Source organism: Anser cygnoides, chromosome 1 (genome assembly GCF_040182565.1).
Source record: "Anser cygnoides isolate HZ-2024a breed goose chromosome 1, Taihu_goose_T2T_genome, whole genome shotgun sequence".
Taxonomy (NCBI): Eukaryota; Metazoa; Chordata; class Aves; order Anseriformes; family Anatidae; genus Anser; species Anser cygnoides.
In genome coordinates, this window is record NC_089873.1 from 86,340,804 (window position 1) to 86,357,632 (window position 16,829).

Genomic DNA, 16,829 nt, shown 5'->3' on the forward strand with positions numbered 1-16,829 from the left:
CTAACCATACTTGAGACATAAGGAACTCAGCAGCAATTGCTTCAGGCCAGGGCTTTGGTTCAGCTTTCACAAGAAAATGGCAAGTACAGTTGCAGTCTTTGTAACCAGCTGCCACCCACTTACTCGGGCGCTTGCCAAAAAGAATAAAAAACAGTTACTCCCAGACATCCTCACTTCTTTATTAGCTAAAAGGAACACTAAACCCCCTCTATTAAATTCATACTGAAAGAAGCTAAGCCTTGGTACATTATTAATATGCTCAAGAGAAAAAACTTGGCAATCTGTCACCTTCTTATACATCTAGGGCAGGCATTTCCTTCCCTGAAATAATCTCCTTTACAACAAGGCAATGAAATTTGTTACAATTAACCAAAAGAAAGGAGGGAGGATCAATGTCAGAATTTCATGAGCCACAGAGTTCACTGTACAAGTCATGAAATTCTCTTGCAAATGGAAATGAAGTATTCTGTAGAAACTGAGATCACTGCAAATGAATAAAGGACAGCCCTTGCCACCCCATATCATTGATGAGTGAGCTAATTTATGGTTTGATTTAGTTTTTCTAATAAAGAACCAACAATGATTCAGTAAATATCATGTATATACGAAACAAGGTGAAAGAGAGAACCTCCGAAATAAATACGACTTCAATTAAAGCTAGCTCACTTCAAAATCTGCCTGCCTCCCTGGACTTCTGTGAAATTACTCCTGATACAGATGGACATAAGGAAGTATAGAACCCAATTACTGCTGTTGCAAAGGGCTGGATGTAGTGTCGTTCTGGGCAAGGAATGAAGAAGAGTTTAGTTTGGGGTTCGTTATTGTCCTCCTCGCCCCTCAGTTCAAATGACCTCTTACGTCAAAGTTCTCATCAGACAGCATCCGAGCCATCTGAAAAAAAAACTGCAAGAAGCATTGCAGTCCTGCTGACTGTCCCACATCTTGTCTAGCCTAGGAAAAAAATTAGTAGCATGTTAATGCACTTATGAGTTCTTCAAAGACACAAGCTATACAGCTAATGCCTAGAAATTGGGAGTGGGATGATAGTGGGAAGGATGAGTGTCTGGCACAGTCATGTACTGGTAGTGAAGCATCCCTTGCTTCAAGTTAGAAAATGTGCAATTACAGTTGGGCAGGAAAAAAAGAAATGGAGTGTGTTTGTTTACTGGAATTTATGGGATGTTTTGTGATAGACTACAGGAGGATTTGGCTAATATGACAGAGGAAAATCATGAGCAGATATTGCTGAGAAGCAGTTATGTGAGGGAGTTGTGGGAATGCAGGAAAAGGTCTGGGAATTAAATGTCCTTATAAAATTCCCCAAGCAGAGCTGCTCTCAGTAGCTGTGCTAAGCTCTAAGAAATGCATGACTGATTTCTAAAGAACGCAGTGCCCAGCACAGTGTGACTAACCTGAATCCCCTTGTTTCTTGCTGGCCCAACGGCCACTCAAATGCACAGTTTGCTGTGAAAAACAAAATCCTTGGCTGGCACAGAGCTGGCACCAAGATCCAGCTAAGTCTTGTGTGATGGGACTGCTCTAACAGCTTCGTCTAGCTGGCTGGTGTGGATTACAGCAGCAGTTCCTTAACAGTGAACCAGACTTCAAACTGAATGCAGAAGTGTCTCGGTAAGACTCTTGTGTGAGAGGTCCCTTTGCTCATCATCTCTCACCAGGAGATTTTCCTTTTCCCATGCACAGAAAATAAAAGCTTAACAAATTCTTGAGGTTATCCTTTAGCTTCTCAATATGCTCTATTCTTTTCTAAATTGATATATACCAGGCAACACACTTTGAAAATGACCAATATTCAAAAATCCAAGGAAAACATTAAGAAACAAAGGATTGTAATGGACTGCAAAGTTTTTACTTTTTTTTCCTTAAAAAAAAAAAAAAAAAGCCTGGAAGTACCTGGCTTTCTTATCATTTCCTACTGTAATGAATCAGAAAGCCTATTCACACAGACGAAATGCATATTGCAAAATGACATCTCAGAGGGGACTTGAGCTGTGATGAATGAGGCTGAGGATTGCCTCGCTTACTAAAGTGCCTGTGCCTCTTTCTAACCAAAAATCACATAGCAGCTAGGCTAGAGAATACAGATCTACATCCGACCTGATCTCAAAATTTGTTTGAGATATATGCACTGATTTCTCTAAACATATTTGTTTAAGTGCCTAGGCTTCTCTGAAACATCTTTTTCTCTCTCTTTCTGTATATATGCATATACATTTTGGGTCAACCTGTTTTTTTGAGGGGGGTGTAGTTACTTTTGGGGGTGTTTTCTTCAAAGCTTTTCAACTGACGGAAGCAAAATTCGTCTCAGGACTTCTAGGTTTTTCTGTTTTTTTGTTGTTGGTTGTTTGTTTTTTAATCAAGTCTGGTATCCATTCCACACCTCACTTTCCAATCTATAAAATGGAGGTAATATTTAAGACACCCTTTTAAAGCACTTTGAGATTCTCATGTTAAAAATCAGCCTTTGCTGCTTACTTAGGCATTAGGTTAGCACCTATAATAAATCCTATTGGATTTGCCTTTATATTAAGGTGGTATCAGGAAGACAAAAATCTGCAACAACCACTTATATAGAAATCAACTGAATTCAGCAGGATCTACTGAATTTACTAATAACCTCTGTTCAAATATCTGACAGAGTTGGAACTATAACACCTAGTTTGGAAATAAGCAGGAATCTCTGAATCCTGCTACCAGAAAAAACATGTCCTCCACAGGACTCATCGCCTGCTGTAATATCAGCACCTTTACCTTGTGTCTTCAGCAATGTAAAGGCAAAACAACTTTGGAAGCAGATGGGCATTGTGACAGTCAGATGTGTCAATATCCTGACTCAAGACAATATGAGGTCATAATTAAGGTTTTGCTTTAGAGCTCAAGTTTTAATAGCATAGATATTGTTCCTGTTATTTGTTTCAAACAGAAATCAATAACTTGGAGGGAACTGACAGTAGTGACAGGTATTGAAATGACAAAACACTGCTGGAGACTTTCTTCTAACTTTTGTTTTTCTGTTATAAAAGGTTTGGATAGTCTCAGTGTATCATAATACAACCCTCTTTATCTATCCAAGAAAGATGAAGTAATGTGCAAACCAATTAATAATAATAATAAAGATGTTAAAGGTGCTGCATGATGCTAATATACAACCTAGTTGCACAATACATGTTTTTCTGTACAGATTTCATTTCCTCTGTGTTTTTTTGTTTGTTTGTTTGTTTTTCACTTCAGCTACTCACTGCTTTATTTAGAAATAGTCAATTTCTATTTTTTCCCGATTCTTTCCGTGTTTCTGATATGGGTGAAACAGTAAGTATTACTGGAAGACGTGGGAATATAACAATACATCTTTACTGGAGCTACTGCAGAGTTAGAGACCTTGCATCAACACTTCTATTCTTAGAGTTTAAAACCAGTGCTTCAGCTTGTATGGTTAGTTCAAAAGACTGCAAATGCAAAGTTTACAGAAGTGTATGACAGTGACATATTTGCCAGTAGCAAATTAGTCCAAGTGAGTTGTAAAGCTTGCACTGACAAATATAATTCTTTGCAGGTTTCGAACTGTCTCCTCTAGGCTATGATTAATTTCATTTGATATTCTTTAAGGAAAAAAGTCTAATAAGGCACTCTGTCAATCATAAGTTCTAGAACAACAGAAATAAATAAATAAATAAATCAGATTAAGTGATCTTTCCATACTGTGGACATGATTCTCATCTCACTGACACGAGAATGGTTCTGCTCTGCTCATAATCCATACAAGTGGATGAAGACTTAATTTTAACACTAGGTACTGAAATTACACTCTGAGGTATTTATCTCAAATGATCTTTTCCAAAGTGGACGCTATGTAATAACGTGTTTTAAATTTACCTGTTCCCAAATAATACAAAATACCATATAAATGAAGAAATTATCTGCCTGTAGTGAAATTCCACTACATAGTTAATATGCAAGACTATGAATATTGTGCAATAAAGAGTATTTATGCCATAAATGAAAGATTAAAATGGTAATTTACAGCTAGAATTCTACATTGTTATGGTCAAGTTATGAAGCAAATTGATTCATTTATCATAAAGACCAATTTTATGCAGGAAGGCAACTTCCAACCTAAGTACCTAATAATAGCAAACATCATTAAGATGGCCCAATTGGCTAATGACAATGGGAGTTTCATTAATCCTTGGTGATGAACTTTTTTTTTTTTTCTTGTGATGATTCCATCACAGATTTGAATTCTTCAAAGCAGCTTCACCTTCTGATAGCAATAATACTTTTTTAAAGAGAGGAAGTCACAATTTGGGCACCATTTCTTTTCTCTGGTAATGCCTGGTCCTTCCCTTTCCCTGCTTTCCTTCCACACAGGTTTTGTGTGTCACTTTCTCATTTGGCTGATTGGCTTCTCAGGTGGGGACACATGGCCTTGCCTTTGCTGTGGCATTGACTGTTATTGACCTCAGATGCTGTCTTTCGCAGCTGGCTTACTTGGGAGACATGGGGGCAAAGAGAGGAAGGGGAGGAGGTGGTAGTTATTTATTTTATGCTTATGCATGAGGTCTTGTCTTTTTAAGGTTCTCCTCATTACAGTTTTCTGCATGTTTTTGTTTCTTTGTGCCTCACTCAGGCCTGTGTCTTTTTTATTTCTACATCAGTAGTGTATCATCAGTGTGGTTTTTTTTTTAGTATTATTATTTTGTTTTTGAGTCTTGGCCTTCTTGACTAATGGGCTCTAGTCCTGCTTCCAGCACTCTGTGATCATACCTCTGAAGACAGACAACTGCAGCATGACAGTGAGTATACCTAACCTCAGCTTGGTGCAGCATCCAGATTTTCTCACAGATTACTCTTTTTATTTTCAAAGGAGGTCTGTGTGAAGGGGTGGGTAGTGTTTTCATGTTACAGAAAGGAGTCTGAAGGGATGGACTGGTAAAAGGATGTAAAGATTAAAGGGATGTGTTGATGTGACCTTTGGTGCCTACGTCCCAGAGAGATATCTAGAGCTCTAGGCTAGTGCCAGTTAGGTGGATCTGGGTGCCTGGGACATAGTCCTCAGCCCTCTGACAACAGGCACATTTGGAAAAATCAATGTGGTGAGTTAGATAGCAGGAAATGCTTTTAAAAGGGATATGTCTGAACTTCCACTCTTCTCTGGAGCTTTGCCAAATTAGCTGAGCCTATAATAAATCAACAATTCATTTGGGCTCAGTACTAGAGCCTTCTACCTGAACCTCTTCCAGAAAGCAGGTCAGACAGCAGATTTACCAGGAAGGGTAATGGGGTTGCATGTTCCCCAGTGTCAGTCTTCTCAGTTCTGGCACGAGTGCTCTCCTGTAAAGTGGTATGGCTCCACAGACAGCCACGTTTGCTTCAGGGTCTGTTTGTCACTGCTGCCAGCTCTTGGATAAATAAGATTGCAACTTCACTGGGTCAATGATGATGAGAATAACTTCAGGTTAACAGCTAGGGACCTATTCTTTCTTCTGCAAAGTCAAATCACCTGACAAAGGAGGGGGGAAAGCACTCCTCCTACTACTCTGGACTGCTTTTGTTTCAGTTATCTGCTGGCTGCACAGGTGCTGCAAGCTGTGGGCTCTGAATTGCCCCAGGTGGCCTGACCTTCTCCCAGATTTGAGGTGAAATAAGATCTCCTCCACAGCATGCCAGTTCTTTACCCAGTTAGACTTATGTGAGGCACCGTTGCTGCTGTTTACTCTTTGATTTTGAGACAAAACAAGGTCTGTCACTGTTCCTGCATCTTGGCAAAATGCACGAAGCATGAGGCCATCCATTCTCTTGGCATCGGATGGCCATCTCAGAGCTGAATAGCTTAAGGGTGACCAGAGTACTTCTTGCTGGGAAGGGAATTTTATACACCCAGCTAAAGCAGTGCAATTTTCCACTTGGCACAGCTCTCTTAGGAGTTGCCACCAGTGCCAGCATCTATGTGGGGGCTGGCTCAGGAAAGGGACAGTACTTTATGTAGCCATGTGCAACCCCCTTCAAGCCTTTCTCATCACAGTAGATCTTTTCCAGTCATCCATGGATGTTGTCACATGGGTAACAACACAAACTAATACACTTAGTAATTCTTCTAATTTCTGTGTAGGTTTATAGTGCAGTGGAAAAGGAAGAGCTAACAGAAATGGCTTGAGCAGGCAAAGGGGGAGTTGGGCTTTTTGCCACTTTCTCACTATAGCTCCTCCGATGCCTCTTGTTTCTGCTTTGCAATAACCCCTGCTACTCCCATCACGTGAATCCTGATCGGAGTCTGTCAGTCATGGCTTCAATGTGCCAGATGTTATGTTGCGTTATGCCAAATGTGGCCTGAACTGAGTGCAAGTCTGACTTGCTATCAAACAGTCTTTCTCCTGTGAGTCAAACAAGATTAAAAAAAAAAAAAAAAGGTGTGTGTGGGGGGGAAACAGGTGTGTTTATGTAGATGCAGCTGCTTTTTACGTTCGTCTTTTTGGCTTAGCTTCCTACACATGTTAAAAAGCAGTATATTTACTGACCTTTGCTTTTACACAAGTTAACAGTGAGTAGCCTCAAATAATATGAGTGGAAAATAGCTTGAAAAGATTTTTTTTTTCTGTTGTAAAAGTGCATGGATTTTTGGGGTTGTCTGGAGCAATTTCACAGAAACAAGAGCAGATTAAAGGAGGTAATGACACGTTTGTAATTTCATTCCTAAGGCTCACAGTGTCCTTGCCTCTGTCTAGTTTTCAGCCTGGAGATAAATCAAGGGCTTCAATTTCCAAATCTGTCATAGCAGCTTCACAAATAAAAACGCTGACAAAAAATATCTGCTTTTAAATGGCTACTTGCAAGCACTGACAACTAGCAGTCTATACATCTTTCACCTTACAGGGAAGAGAAGCAGTGTGTATTGCCAGGAAAAATGAAGAGGAGAAAGGCAGTGCTCCTAAACTTAAAGTAATCTAAAGGTATGACAACAATAAACCACTTACAGTCATGTTCTGAATGCTAGATGAAAATAGATTTCAGGTGGTGTATTAACAGAGCCTCACAGCTGCCTGGCATGGAAAAAATGGCTGTGGAGTTAAATATGAAGTAGAGAGACCATGTGGACAAGCACAACTCCTTCCCCTGCCTGCTCCCCAGCTGCCCTTGCAGCTGCTGTGGCTGCTCCATTTGTGCTCCACGGTGCCCACCAAGAGGGCTTGTGCGTGACTGGGGAGGAGCAGGAAATGGGCACCATGAAAACCAGCACAGATTAGGTTGGTTAATGCTGAATATCTTAGCTGCAGGCTCTTGCTTTTGCAGGGTATGAATTCCAGTTAAGTGGCAGAACTTGAGCAGTAGATAGCAATAGGTAAGTGATGTTGGTTACTTTGCCAGAACCGGGGTGATACAGAGCTGAAATGGCAGCTGGGGGATGCTGCAGCTGGCAGCACTGCAGCCTCCCTCAACTCCCTGAGCCCCTAGCCATGGCCTCATGCAGTGTCCTACCACTGGCACTGGCATTTTGGTTACACCTAGTGCCTCCTTTGTGTAAGTCATTGAATTTAGTACTGAGCCTGCAAAGCCACGTCGTGCTCCTGAACATCTCCCTGTAGCCTTGCTGCTATTAGAGGCAGGATAAAAGTATGAGCTGAACCACATCCACTGCGCCCAGGCTATCTGGCTTCATGAGAGATCTGACCTGCTTCAGCATGAAGATCAGAGGATAACTTGGTGTGCAGACTGTGGTGCTCTGGGGCTCCAGCCTGAGTGCAGTATCTGAACTAATGTGACTGACTAAAGGTGACCACCCACCCCATACTCTTTCCAGAGGAGCAATGGCTTGTTATTCCACACTAAAGTCTGTACTTGGTGCCTTCCAGTTACCAAAGCTTGACTCCTTAAGGCTTCTGCCTGTGGAATCTTGGAGAGGTATGTCCAGCAGCTCCCAGTCCCAGGGAAGGAACAGTGTGTGCCCTAGGCAGTTAGTTGACATGCTCTAGGTGGATTTGTTGTACGCATATGTCATCCATATGGCCCCTAGGGTTCACCTGTGTACATGCTATGAGCAGGAACTGGTGGCTGCAGTCCCTGGTCAAGCAGGAACCATGCTAGTGTGCTACACATCAAGCAAATAGCCAAATGCTGATGGGATGTGATCCAGCATTGCTGCAGCCTTTGTCAGTGGGCTGGATTCAAGAACAGTCTGTGGAAGGTGGATACTCTCATCTTGCTCTTCACAGCTTGTGCTTTCAGGTCAAGCAAGCCCTGTGAACCTCACGAGCCTATTTTGGGTTTTAGTTATATCACAGTTGTCAAATGAAGGGTTAGGAAAAGTTTTTTTTTTTTTTTCTTTTTTTTACTTGTACTTGCCACCTCAGAGCCATTGAGAGACATGCCTCGGTAAATAGCTCCTGCTGAATTTTTATATCAGGGAAAGTTTTAGAAAATGAATGCTTTAGTCTGTGGATCTGTAAAGTAATCTGTGAATAAGGGCAAAAAGGTTTAGTATTTTTAGGACATGTATGTTCAAAGGACTCTGCACAGTGCTAATGCTCAGCCATTAACAAATTGATCTTTGTCCCTTGTGTGCCGTTAAGTAGGAAAGTTTTATGCTCCACGTTTTACAGATGGAAAGACTGAGACAAAACGCCTTGCTTGAGGCTGCCCAGCGACAGAGCTGGCTTTAGAGCTCAGGAACTCCCCTTTTCCTGTGTTGTTCCTCCAGACAGCACTGCTGAACAGCAAAAAAAAAAAAAAAAAAAAAGAATCGGAGGAATCAGAGACACCTTTTTCTGAGGCTTTAAAGGAATGACCATGGAATAAATATAAATCAAAACAAAATGCAACCCCAACAGTCCCACTGCATTTTGAGTGTGCTGGGGTCTGCAGAGCAAGACCACTGCTATTTTGGTAAAACTAACACCAAAGACATTAAATTTTATTATCAATATCAGATCATTGGCTGTCTCTGTAATCACTGGACTGTGTGTCTGATAAAAGAACATTTGAGAACGGCTAGGATGTTATTATATATAATTGCTCTTTACAATGACTGGATATCTCTAGTGAAAATGAATCAGTGATCTCCACTGTAGCAGAATCTATTAAATAATTGGAGAGCATGGCCAGTATCTTTTGATGCTGAAAGGAAGAAATTCAATAAGCAGTCTCATCAGGCTTTTTAACGCAGCAGAAAAAAAGGGCTGCAGGCAGGAACATACTGACACTACAGGTCAGTGAAGGTTTATGGATTTGTATGCCTTAGAAAGGAGGCAGAACCTCTCTGTACAGGGCTGTTGAACCATTAGCTACCTCAGGGGGTGTCAGAGTATTGTTGTGTAGCCTTCTAAAAATATAAATGGTAGGGCCAGACATCAAATGTTTCTCCCCTGCTCAGATTTTATGAGAATATCATGCGTCCTGAGGAGATGTCGGAACTGTGCTTCAGCTGCTTTGCTGCTTGACACTGGCACATTATCCTTGGAAGATTCATTTTCACATTTATTAACCCATTTCTACCTCACAGAGTTGCATCTTTTCATCAAAAAGTGTCTGTTTGTCTTTTAGTTAATAGCTTAGATGTATACGGTGGCCTTCATTATGGAAAAAGCATTGAGCTTCCCCTGCTAGATGGAAGACAGCTGGCAGGTACTTCATGCATTGCCCTGGGAGAAGAGCGCTTGGCTGAAGAAAGCACAAAAAGTCCTTATTCTCTTCTAACAAGAGGTACCCTGGGACCTCTAATGTGACCATGGGGCTGGCTTTCACCAGCTCTTCAGTGAGGCTGGGTGGGAGGAAAAACAACAAAAAAAACCTGCACATAAAGCACCTCATGGTGTGCTCTATTGGGAAGGCTGAAGGAGGGAAAGGGATCAAGGGGCTTTGGGAGGTTATACCTCCCTAATATTTGTGCTGGCCTGTGCTCTTTCTACATCTTTTCCTGTTAAAAGGATTGGATTAGTCATGTCCTCTGTAAAGACGCATAGTACAAGAGTGTGAAGCACCCCAGCTGCAGAGTTACTGCTTCTGCAGTACCCTGGGGTCAGGTGATATGTGATGGTGGGACAGTGTCAGAGTCAGCACCCCACAGTGGTGTGGTGGCCAGTTGGTGCAGCACATCTAATGCCTCCCAAACACCCTGAGGAATGAGTCAGCCCAATTGAAGGAAACTGCCTGGGAGAAAGCACAAATACTCTGTTTCTGGAAGGTAGGAAGCCTGGCAGGAAAGGCACATGTGCTAACTTGGAGAAGTCCCTTGGGCAGAAAGCTGGCTCAGTGTGTCATGCTGACTGGTACTCAGGGTGAGTGGCAAAGCAGTGAGAAAGGAGGCTGTTGCCAGGGTCTGTGAGCAAGAAGGCGGTCTGCTGGAGAAGCTGGAGGGACCTTGGTCTCAATCTCGAATCCCTCTGTTGGTCCTGAAGCTGTGTGGCATGGGTTTGGGCGCAAAGAATAGAATGGAGTCATGCCAGTGCCTTCACAGACAGATGTCTGAATCCTTCTGAGCTGTAGGATATTTGTAAAGCTACCGTCTGTTCTTTTGCTTGATATGGCATTGAAAATACTCTGGAGAGTGTTACGTATTATCCAGATTTATCATGCAATGTCTGCAATATGTCTCAAGGAGTTGCGTTACTGCTGTTCCATAGCAGTCCATGTCTCATACTTTATTCCTCTCAGAAGTCTTAACTACAGGGCTAGCTTTAGCTGTAAATTTTGCAATTGTAGGTTTTTAATTAGTAATCTTATTCAAAAGACTGTCACCTTTGGTGAGACACATCTCCTATATAACATGATCTAAGTGATTCAAGGGCCACATCAATATAAAATATTTTTGTTTTTGTGTTAAACCATATGAGTGTGGGGAAATTCTAAAAGACAGATCTATAGCATAGAAGTTAATGCTTTTCAGAAGTCTCAAATGAAGCTGGATTAATGTGAAATCATTTCTCCCGTAAAACCTTCTCTTCCTTGTCCACCTTCTTCAAGCTGAAGCAAATTAAATAGTGAAGTTGCACACAGATCAAAGAGAATGTTAAACCATAACTTTCTTGACTTTCTCTTTTAGGATCAGTGACTTTTCATCTCAGATGTAGTGCCTTGATTAGCTTGTTCTAACCTCTATGCTATGCCGTAGTATTTCAATTAAAACTGATTTGCAGATTCATAACTCCCCAAAACAGTGAGGAGCTGAAGCCTCTGTGTTGTAGAAGTGGACCTTTGCTTAGGCTAGGTGATTAAAGATGGCAAACAAGTACAGGAAAGTGAGATAATCCAAAAGGGCATATAAAACTTCAAATATTGATCCATGCTTTACATGCTTCTGAAAGCATCCCTTTCTAGTGTTGGGTTTTCTAGGATGGTGGTGAAAGGCTTTTATTTATCCCTATACTTTGCGTTTGAAATTTGCTGGTGAATGCTCAGCCACAAGAGAGAGGAGGATCTTTGTTCAAGTGTGGTTGTGGGTGTGTCTGAAATTTAGAGCTTGGAGTTCTTGAGGGCTGGGGCTTCAAATCTTGTCTGATGTGAGACTGTGCAAGCTGACCATCAAGCAGGAAATGGGTGTATCTGTTTGACAGTGGGCTGCTGATTCCTTGCGCTAGTTTGTTTGAAGAGGTGATCCTCACTACTACACAAAATGTTCCAATTGCTCTCCAAATAGCATGCCTCAATTCTCTCTTCATATTTTTATTGCCTCTCCTGTGCCTTTTAGCAAAAAAAAAAAAAAAATGGTGGTATTTAGTTTCAAATATATATTTAGGTATGTATATTTTCCTTGATGAAAGACAATAGCTTCTTTCTTATGAATCCTGATTTATGAATACCTTAAAAGTCTTGGCTTCCATTTTTACCTGTGTCACTTAAGTGTCACAAAATGCCCACAGCTATCTGGCCTGGTGGTCCCCTCAGTGCTGATATGAGGGCTTCAGTCCTTGCTTCTTCTGCAGTTCACGCAGGAGGCACACAGTTGTGAGCATGGTCAAGGAAGAGGCCTCACTCCTGCTCTGCCATTCTTCCACCATGATACATTGGAAACCATGTGGTTATTGCCACTTAGAACATGCCTAAATCTCCATTTTAAGGATGAGAAAAATGGTGTGATTAAAGGCTGCTTTTGCTTGCTTTTGTGCCTCAGCTGCATGCAGCTATTTTGCTAAAAAGGCAGATTGAGACCCTCAATGCCCTGGTGTATGGAAACAATGGCCAAGTGTAACATGGCTTTTTCTTCCTTGGAATAGAAACTCTCTATACAGTAATGATTTGGACAGTTTCTTAGAGGTACCTTCTGTAAAAATCTGTGCTCTCAGTACTTAAGATATGCACTGAAGTGTTGGTGAGATAAAAAGCAAAGACCTTCAAGGCTTTAAATTTGCTCATTTTATGTTTATGAATATTTTCTATATTTTAAAAAATTGTCAATTAGAAAGCTTACTGGTATATGCTGATACTTCAAAAGCAGTAGAGAGATGTATGTTTCATACAGTCAGGACTCCTGGGGTGAGTTAGTTTTAATATTTTGACAGGGATGAGTTCCATTAAGTTCATATAATTAGCACCAAAGAAAGGTTTTCTTATTTATTAGAAAAGCTTAACATTTTATTCCACCATTTTTGTCTGAAGTATATGTACTACTATACTACTTTTAGTCTTGAATGTCTAATCTTTGCCATATTCTCCTGTTGTGAAGTTAATGTTCCCTCCCTATTTATCACAAAGCACCTTGTATTTTCCAATCTAAGTTCCTGTGCCTACGCTTGGTTCCTTTGAGACTTCATGGTTCTCACTTTTCCTTTTCAGATTACTGTCCTTAAAGTTAGGTATAGTATATGTGAGATTAATAATTTACAGTCACTTCATGTTAGTTTATTAAAATAAGGAAAATGAAGTATGTTCACAACTCTAGCAGGATATCTCTGAAAATGAAACAACATGAGTTGACCTTGCTCATGAGCTGACCTTGGCAACTTTCTGAATGTAACCATTCCTACGGCATGGGAATTCCTATGCCATGTAACCAGTCCTATGGCAGTGATGCTCCATTGGAGTGGAAAACATGGAGCTGAAATATTATGTGCTCAGTTGATTCCTAGTTCACTGGTATGGTAACCTCAGCTGTTCTTCTAGCTGTCAGGAAGTGATCCCATAGCTCCTACGGATTAACCAGTCAGGGTGGGAAGCGCTTGGACCTGGGAATGATTTAAGATAAAACAAGGCAGAGAGGCAACTTTAAGCCCCAAGCAATTAAGAATTTGATTTTAGACAAATATGATATACAAGATAAGAGTAGAATTGTAAGATAGGATGCTATACTGACAGCATTTAGAGCGCTACTGTTAATCTTAGTGAAATGTAGGTTATATGGAGGGATTTGAAGCAAGAGAATGAAGTGTCTTGCTGACAAGAGGAAGAAGAATTTTTGAGTGTGAGAACTTTTCTTTAAAGAAGATAGCAAGTTTAGAGAAGGAATAGACAGAAAAAAGGAGGATATCTGAACAGTGGTTTTATGCTGATGCTAATATCTGTAGTGTTTAAGAAATTACGAGCCTAATAACACACGTGAGAACTCTTTTTGAAAAGTATTGCAGGGAGACCTAACAATGTATTTTTCTGTGGTTATCAGTCCCAAAACCCTACTCTGTGCCCCAGAGCTTGCTTTAATTGATTACAGAATGAGCTATTGCCCTGAATGTATTTGGAGTTTAAACAGGAAGTAATGATAAAATAGTACTTAAAGAGGAAAGGAAAAAGGAAAGGTATTTTAGAAATCACTTTTAGATTCATATTTTCAAGCTAGTTAAATATGGTACTGTATGGAAGTGATATGCCCTTGCTTGTCTACTTAGTAGAATTTACCATATTTGCTTGTTTTACTGATTAAATTTAAATTCTCTCAGGTTAGATCTGTAAATTAAGGAACAAGAACTGTCTTTATCCTACTATTGTATCAGAACACTAAGCAGTTCTTTACTTGCTGCTTTATTTAAAAAGTCTCTTGGTTGCATTTACTTGTGCTATTTCTGTTTTATGCATTGTCATGGGTAACAGGGTTGAGGATTATTGTAAATGTGTGAGCTAGAAATACAGAGTGTGGTGAGAAACCCTTATAAGAGAAACCCTTATAAGAGAAGTGGGATATTCTGGAAAGTCAGTTCTATGAGTGCCAATTAGCTGTTTAGATGCTTCATGTCGTACCTCTGTATACAATGTCCACATCTGTCTCCACTTGTTCAGGAAGAGACTTATTCTTGCTTCTTTGTCTCCTCCATCCCAGCCAGATGTTACTTATTGAGGAACTGATTCATGCTGTAAAGTCTAATGAAATATCTTCAATTGCTAGGAATGTCTAAAAGCTGAGAGCATGTTAAAAGGAGGTGACAGAGGTATGTAAACTGGGAGAGCTGAGGACTCGGTGTCCTGTTGAGGATTTCTGTCTGTGCATCAGAGCTCTTTTAAACCCTCTCAGCTCTTTCTGGTAGACTGGTGTAATGAAAAGTGAGGCCAAAGCTTTGCGGCTCAAGTTAAATGCACGCTGCTGTTCTATGCTCGTAAGACAATCATTATATCTTAATGGCATATAACAGCCAGGACTATTTTCAGTTGTTCAGCAGTTCCTGTTGGGGGTTAGAAGACTGCAGAGTGAACCCAGGCAGCAGCAAACCTCTGAGGAATACAAATAACTTAATCAAGGCTGTTTGCTGCCTGCTGAGTTCAGTGGCTAGTGCAGAATAAAGGGCTGGTGTTAGAGCCCTGCATTACTCCCAAGCAGCCTCTCCTTTAGGGATTTCTCCAAGGAAAAGAGGGTTGTAAACATAGGCCAATGAGAACATCCTGTTAATTTAGCAGGGATACAGAAGTTCATTTCCAGGAAACTAATCAGCCAAAAAAATGGGAGCCTGGCTTGTTTTGAAGACCTGAATTTTGCAGAGATGAAAGCAGTGGACACTTTGCAGCATTCTTCTAGTGATTTCTGTTAGCATGTTTTACTGATTACTCCGATCTAATAGCTACCTGATATTTGGTGCTTCAATTTGACTGTGTATAGAATATTGATTTTGATATTAAGAATATTGATTTATACCTTGTTTCTCATTAATATCTCCTTGGTATTTGATATTGAAAATATCAATTATTTTCATTCACTTCTATGTTTCAGAAAGTACTTTCGTGTCTAGATATGATATAGACTTCTCTATGTGGTAATAAGCTTGAAGAGCAGTGGAAAGCTTTAAGGAGAAGCATTTTCTTGATACAGTCTCACTTCTTGGAACAACACAGTAAATATATTTATGAAAAGTTTACGTATGAGGCTTTTCTGACTTTGGAAAAGAAAACAGGTCAATTAATGTAGCTCAACAGCTTTGTAATGCATCTGTGGCAATCTAATTACATGAAAAAGCACACCAGAAACTTCCTAGAAACCCACAGGATTTTAAAAATCTGATTTTATTTTTAAGTGACATGCCTTGAATCAGGTTGATGTTCTTTCCTAGTCCTAAATGGATGCTCAGACACAGTCCCATTTTCTTTCCTCTGAATGTGAAGGCTAGTTTACTCGGACCTTGAAACTAGAAAAATGGTGGCTTCAAGAATTTTGTTCAAATTTTAGTTAACTCCTTTGTATCAAGAGTTCCACAGTGATCTTTTCGAGCCATGTATTCCATATCTGACCTTCCTAATCTGGAAAGTTTCCTCTTTCCTTTCTCTCTTAGCCTTATTCATGTAATTATTCTGAGACTAAGTTCTTCTCTTGACAATGTTGACTGAGCATGCAGTTCCCTCACAATAAATTGCCCTAACTACCTGATTAATCTTCAGTTTCTCTTCAAGGGATCTTATCTCCCAGCAATGACCTGAATTCCCAGTAATTTTTACTCCACAAATGAGCTGAGGACTAAATGATTAGGGTGTACAGAACCAGCTATGCATCCTGGAGCCTCTTAAAATCAGCATGTTGGACATATAACTGCATTTTACTAGCAAATAGAAACCTCAGATGACATGAGCAAGCTTTATGCCCAGCCCTTCTGTGCTACATATGTTCCTGAGGGAGCAAGGGTGATAATCTGTATGCAGAACACTAAGTCCCACTTCCTCAAACCTTTAGTTTACAACCCTCAAATAAGAGCACTCTTCTAAAAGGCATCTTCTAGAAGGTGATGTGGAAGAAGAGAATTTTATCACTCCCTTACTATGTAATAATATAGCATTCGTTGTTACTTCTGTCTGATGAAATGAAAACTGATGTCTACCCGTCTACCTGAATGCAGCTCTAATCCTAGCTCTTCCTTTCAAGTTCTTTTCCACATGACTCCAAAATCCTATAGAATGGGGGGGGGGGGGGGGGCGGGGGGAGAAGCCCTGTCAGTCTGGGAAAGTTTCCTGGATGTGGAAATACCTAGGTTCCTGGTCAGAGTCTGATTGCAGTTTGATGTATATCATATGAAATATAAAAGTGTTTTGAGGAAATATTGTAATAAATTATTATAGTCTTTCGTCTCCATCCACTGCAAACTACATGTGGTCTTACCCATACATGCTCAAGTGTCATCACTTACGAGCATTAGAGGACAGAGTACTGCTTGTTTGTAACCCTCCCAGTCCTCGATTCCAAGTACTACATTCCAACTGGTGTCTAAGGTTCAACCTACTCCTTGCTAAGAGCCTAGTGTTTAGGACACTTTTTAGTCAAACAGCAGACTTCTTTATTTTTACCTTTGGGAAGTAAGTCACAGAAGCATTTCTCTCATGTTTTATCTACTAACCTAGTGCATCTCTGCCCATTTCCTTTTTTATTAAAGAAAACAGAGGTTACATTTTTTTAAGGCTTCTTACCAACATAAACAAAA

At 40.4% G+C, this 16,829-nt stretch overlaps 1 long non-coding RNA gene across 2 annotated transcripts in view; it reads left to right on the forward strand.

Moving 5' to 3' along the window:
- The first annotated feature begins 4,411 nt into the window (after nt 1-4,411).
- LOC106040103 (uncharacterized) overlaps nt 4,412-16,829 on the forward strand; it is a 63,713-nt gene continuing 51,295 nt past the window's right edge. The window contains exons 1-2 of one of the 2 annotated variants that reach the window (XR_007166071.2): nt 4,412-4,811; nt 6,889-6,965. This is a non-coding gene — a long non-coding RNA (uncharacterized lncRNA). The remainder of the gene's footprint in view (nt 4,812-6,888; nt 6,966-16,829) is intronic. The other variant, XR_001209724.3, reaches the window with a different exon arrangement.